Here is a 6000-nt window from a genome sequence, read left to right as displayed (position 1 = left end):
AGAAATGTGCTCGATAAAAAAAAAAAAAAAAAAAACACAATTCTATTATTCTTGTCAATGTTTATGGAAAAGTGCATTCAGGCAAAAAATTCCCAAAAGTGATGGAGTAAAACTCATAATTTTTCACTTACTACTTAAAAACAATACTACAGTGTTGAGTTGCAAAGGCTTTTGGGAGTTGCTGCACTCGTGACGTAAACATACCGTAGGGGACACGTAAACTGCGTTTACTAGGGGCGTGTGTAGTTTCCTCTTTGTACATAGTACAGACTGTAACTGTCCGGAAGAGGAAGTGCAGGTGAATACGTTTCGTTTAGTCTGTGCGTTTCAATGTTTTACTGTGTGACTGTCATGAAGTGGAATTACGTGTAGTTAATATTGTAATAATCGTATGAAATCATGCGTATATGTTGAAAGAAGTGGTTGAGAGGGCAGATTAGGGAAATATCGTCCCATTACTTAATTGCCGAATGCCTAGTTGGTGGGTAAATCCATCTCTGAAGTGAGGGGTTTAGCCAGAAATTACTGTTGTGTATTCAGATTTTATATTGGTGCTGCATACCACCCACGTTCGTTTTCAGCTGTTTCTTTCTGCGTTGATAAAGTGTTGTAAAGTTGCGTTCGCATTTTAACCATATTTTATGCAGGTCTATTTAGCACGTGTTTTTTTGTAGATATTTGAGACGTTTGTATTAGTGTGTTGTAGTATTATATGTTTATATTACTTGCGTACTGAAATTTGATTTAATTCATGTAGTCCTTGGTTATTCTTAACGTTTATAAATTGTATGAATTTCTCGTTTTCCTTAAGTTATATTATAGAAATTGTGTTGAGTCCTCCTTTATCCTTCAGGGATGAAGCAAGGTATACTTTTGCACTGTACTGGGTACAGTTTGCTAGATAGTGTTTAGATAAATTACGACTTGGGTAACCTGTCAAAATTTTAACTGCCAGGTGGACTGGGAGAACAGCAATAACAACATACGAGTACACAATTGCATTCAGTGGTTATGCCGCTGGTGCGTATATGACTATGTAGTAAGCACGTACGCGTGTGTATACCTGAATAAGTGCCATACCTCTCAACTTCCGGACTTCTGCTTTATATTTGACAGTTTCTTATAAAGTTTGTGGTTCTCTGGCAGATCACCCAGGGGTGAAGTCGCCAAATAATTAGTATCAGACTTAATATCATCCAGACAATGCATGCTCACACAAATCCTCTTATTCACGCATCTTTTTGAGTTTATAATAGCAATATTAAAATTTATACCCGTTTTTTAGCTTCTGTCTCCTCATTATTTTAGGCTTTCTCTAGATTTCTTTTGCCAGGAAGTTGAGAGAGGTGATAAATGTGCTACTCTGAAAAATGTTCTTAGCTGAGTGCAGCAACGTCTGTTAACATCTTGGAGGGAAGTGATGCAGTAGTTGTGTTTTGTGTAGATACCTGGGTGAAACAGAATTTTAAAAAATTGTTTTAATATTTTGTCATTACTTCTCTGTTTGTTATTTAATAGTTTCTGGGAGGAAAACTAAGAATATTAATTAAGAAGGCTTAGTATGTATATGTCCATAAATCCTGTGTAAACACCATGATATTTTTTTCAATTACCCGCCATGTTGATTCGTGGTGACCCTTTTCATTTCTAGATTAGAACCATGAACGCCATCATGCAAGCTAACTGCCTTAGCCCTGTGAGCCACATAAACTACTTGCAGGACATCTCATATTTAGGAGTTTTCAGTCTGTGGAACTAAATAGATAAAATATTAATTGTAGTAACATAAAATGTGATTGTATGATATATTTGAGATGTAACTTATTTATTTATTCCAGTTTGATGACCGGGGAGGTCAACTGAGCATAAGGAGCCCATTTTCAGTGGAGGCCCGGGTTGAAGAGCTCCAATACATAGTTTATTTACATGAATAATTGTAAAGAAACTTTGCATTACAAATAACAGGTAGCATTTGGCAAAGAAAACAAACCATTACAATTTTGTTTAGGTGAGAAAGACAGGCATATAGCATAGTGGCTAGATTTTACAGTTTAGTTTAGTTAAATATGCAATCTACATTTGTGAGAGAGTTAGCTAGGTTAGAGGTTAGCCCTGAGTATAAGCGAAGGAGAGCTTGAGAGGTAAGGTGGGGTGAAGAGTACAGTTGCATTTCCTGTTTAAATAAAGGTAGGAATGAAGTAAGAGTTTTAAAGTGTTCAAGGTTGTCATAGGTCCAGGTCCTCAAGGTGGAGGGGAGAGAATTCCATTTTTTAGCTAAGGAGAAGGATAGCAGAAGCTGACCAGCTGGGCGCTTGGGTTTTTGGATGGTGATTAGGTTTTGGTGGGAAGATCTTTAGGCCCATTGTATCTTCTCCCCAATCAGTCACGGAAGGGATTTCATTGATTTTGGATGCCACCCTTGGACCCTTGGTAACTAGACAGAAATCATTTATTAAGGATTCTTGGCATTTTTTAAACAGAATCAATCATTTTGCCAATATTGGTGAATTTGATTCCAACAAACATATTATGTTTACTTTAGATGTGGAATCCCTATATACCTGTATTCCCCATGAAGAGGGAATAGATGCCATCCGGGTATTGTTAAGTAAAAACAACCAGTTTAGCACAGGCCAGATATCTACCATTTGTAGATTTCTTGAGATTTTACTTTATCACAATTTTTTCCTGTTCGGAGACTGTTATTATAGACAAAAAAGGGGAGTGGCCATGGGGTCTTCTGCAGCTCCTTCCTACGCCAATTTGGTTATGACGTGGTGGGAGGAGTTCCTTTTAACACCGTTAGGAAGTAGGTTTCACATCTTATTATATCTTAGATTTGTTGATGATCTGTTTTTCATCATAGAGGGGGATGGTGATACAGTAAAAGAAATGGTACAGGAAATTAATGAACAGAATAGTTTTCTAAAGTTCATATTAGGTAATGTAGGTTTACAAATTAAATTTTTGGATGTTGCCCTGAGATGGGACCTTTTGGAAAAAAGGTTTAATAGCAAAATATTCCGCAAGGACACTTTTACTAACAGTTATCTCCACTATGATAGTGCCCACCAGAAACACATTGTTAAAAACATCCCTAAGGGACAGTTCATCAGGGCATGTCGCATGACATCATGCGAAACTGATTTACACCAAGAATTTTTATATATTAAAAAACTGTTTTTGAACAGGGGGTATCCCAACACGTTGTTGGATGACCTCATTAGCCTGGTTTTGAGTAAAAGAGGAACACACTATCCAGCCATTTTGGATAATAAGGTTAACAAGTTACCACAAGCGACAAGTTTGAACACTTGTACCAATAGTTGTGCATGGGGTCCGGTGTGTTCTTTGGGTATGAGTATCGATGGCTCAGCCATTAAGAAAGTGATACAGCGAAATTGGAAAATCATAAGAGGGAACAGGGATATATTAAAAGTATTGGGAGAAAAACCAGCTTTTGTTTTTAGGAACACCTTCAATGTTAAAAAAGCCTTAGAAACTAACAAAAGGCAGTTGATTAAAATCAACAAGAAAGGTGTTTTCCCCTGTCATAACTGCAATGCCTGTAGGTTTCTTTCTGTGGGGCCCTTGATAGCCATTGACAGCATTGACAAAACTTTTCAGGCACCAGAATATATTGACTGCAATACCAGTGGGGTAGTGTACATTGGGCTTTGCAGTACTTGCCCAGCTTACTATGTCGGGATGACGACTAGACCCCTAAAAATACGTATACGTGAGCATTTATATGACATGAAGACTCACAATGACACCAACGCCTTATTTAAGCATTCATTAGTGTGCATTAATTTTAAGAAATTTTTATTTTCTGTCTTAGAAGTGTGTCATTCAGATTTGAGGGGGGGAGATTTTAGGAATTTTATTGAACAGAGGGAAGCTATGTGGCAGATTCGTTTAAAATCTGACAAGAGTCCAGGTTTAAATGGCATGATTAACATTAAATGTTTTCTAAAAAATGGCAAGTTAGATATCAAAAAGGAAAACATAGTTTCTTTGTTTTTATAATGTGTTGTTTTGTTTTAAATGGTTTTAGATTTTGAATTAATTGATAGATTGAATAATTAAGAGCATTACTTAAGAGTCTTGTTTTTTGTAATTGAGTATTCTGAAGAAGTCCTTTGACGAAAGCGGTAATAAATTGTTTCTACGCTATTGATTTGTGGATTGTTCTTACGGACTGTTTCCTGGCCTCTGCATATTAGGTTTGAACAGTAGTCTGTGGGCTGTGATGAGTTGGAGAAAGTCACGTTGGTTCGGGAGTTCAAGTCAATTTAATGAGTGAAGGGAGGTACAGTGATGAGAGGAGGATTTGGCTTTGGTAGCAAATCGGGAGTATTTATTGTAATATACTTCATACTTTCAGCTTGGAGGAGAGTGAGGAGGATAAATTAGTAAGCAGAGGAGCGCCATACAGTAGAGAGGGAAGGAAATAGGTTGAGGCGAGAGTTAGTCTGGTAGCAGGAGAGAGGAAGTAGTTGTTTCTAAAAAGTAGGCCAAGTTTTATGTGGGTTTTCTTAATGTTTAGCTGGACATGAGTGTTAAATTTTAGGGGTTCATCGATGGTGACACCAAGAAGTTTTGCAGAGGGAACGACCTCTATAATTGAGTTGTTATGGCTGGTAATTTGTAGTGAATTTTTATCCATGGGGAGGATTTTGAAGGAGAGAATAGAAGGATTTTAGTTTTGTTGACATTTAGAGAGAGGTGATTTTGGAGCATCCAGTTTTCAGTGGTTGAGAAGGCTGTTTGTGTCAGTAATTGCAGATCTGTTAGGTTAGAGGTGCAGCAGATCAAAGTAGAATCGTCAGCATATTGCACATTTTTGGTATTAGGTATGGCTTTGTGAAAGTCGTTAATAAAGATATTGAAAAGCACTGGGCCAAGTATGGAACCTTGGGGTACTCTAGTGGGGGTAGGAAAGAAAATGGAGGTGCCCTGGCCCCACTTTACAGCTTGGGACCTGTCTGAAAGATAGCTGGTGAACCAAGAAAGTGTTTTGTGGGAGAGATTGAGATTAGACAGATGATTTATTAGGTAGGTATGGGAGATGGTATCGAAGGCTTTAGATAAGTCCAGCAGAACTGAGGATACTATTTTGCTGGAGTCATGAGCTAAATTGATAGTATGTAAGAAGGAGAGAAGGGCGATGTTGGTACTGTGTCCAGGGCGGAAGCCATGTTGGGTAGGAGAGAGTAGCTGGTGTTTGGTTAGGAATGGCAAGAGTTGAAGGTGGATGCATTTTTCAAGAAGTTTGGAGATTGGGTAGGGGATGTCTATGGGGTGGAAATTAGAGATGTTCTAGTTTGTGCCAACCTTGTGAAGTGGAAGAATATATGCAGCGCGCCATAGTTTGGGTACATAGGATTCAAGTAGGGATCTATTGATCAGGATGTTGATAGGGAGAGTAATACCATCATAGGCTATTTTTAAGAAGGAGGGAGGAATGTTGTTTGGGGCAATGGAGCAAGGCTTAAGTTTAGAGAGTAGTTTCTTTATTAGGTAAGTGGAGATGGGTTTCAGTTCAAAAGAAGCAGAGGGAGAGGAATATTGAGTGGAGTGGGGTAGAGGGTTATAGTTGGGAAAGGTCTTGGTTAGCTCAGCAATAGAAGAGGTGAAGAAGGTATTGAATTGCGAGGCAATTTCAAGGTCGGATTTGCTAGTGTCGCGACAGGGGTGTTTTTTTGTATCTGGCCTAAGGAGGGAATTGAGTTCCAAAATTGTTTGGGGTTTTTTGCATAATTTACTTGTAGTTTGATGTAGCAAGACATTTTGTCTTTAATAACTTGTTTTTTGGCTAGGTTTCTCAGCTGTTTATATTTAAGTAAGATTTCTTTGTAGCATAATCCTTTTGGTGTCTTTGGTAAGAAATGGGGTGGTCTTCATTTTTACTCTTTTTGTTCTTGTTGGAGCTAGGGAATTGAGGACATTTAAGAATGTTGTGTTGAAAAAGTCAATGGCAGCATCTAATGGAGGAGT

The 6000-nt window shown here is 38.0% G+C and overlaps 1 protein-coding gene across 5 annotated transcripts in view; it reads left to right on the top strand.

Moving 5' to 3' along the window:
• The first annotated feature begins 199 nt into the window (after positions 1–199).
• The window catches only part of ARMC6 (armadillo repeat containing 6), an 817201-nt gene continuing 811400 nt past the window's right edge, over positions 200–6000 (top strand). For 2 of the 5 annotated variants that reach the window (XM_044053937.1, XM_044053934.1), the window contains exon 1: positions 200–298. The gene's annotated coding sequence lies outside the window, so the exon portion shown is untranslated. Of the gene's footprint in view, positions 482–6000 lie in introns of all 5 variants that reach the window. The other 3 variants (XM_044053935.1, XM_044053938.1, XM_044053933.1) reach the window with 3 other exon arrangements.

Source organism: Protopterus annectens, chromosome 13.part0 (assembly GCF_019279795.1).
Source record: "Protopterus annectens isolate FY-2018-M chromosome 13.part0, PAN1.0, whole genome shotgun sequence".
NCBI classification, from domain to species: Eukaryota; Metazoa; Chordata; order Ceratodontiformes; family Protopteridae; genus Protopterus; species Protopterus annectens.
This window is presented reverse-complemented; position numbering and strand designations above follow the sequence as displayed.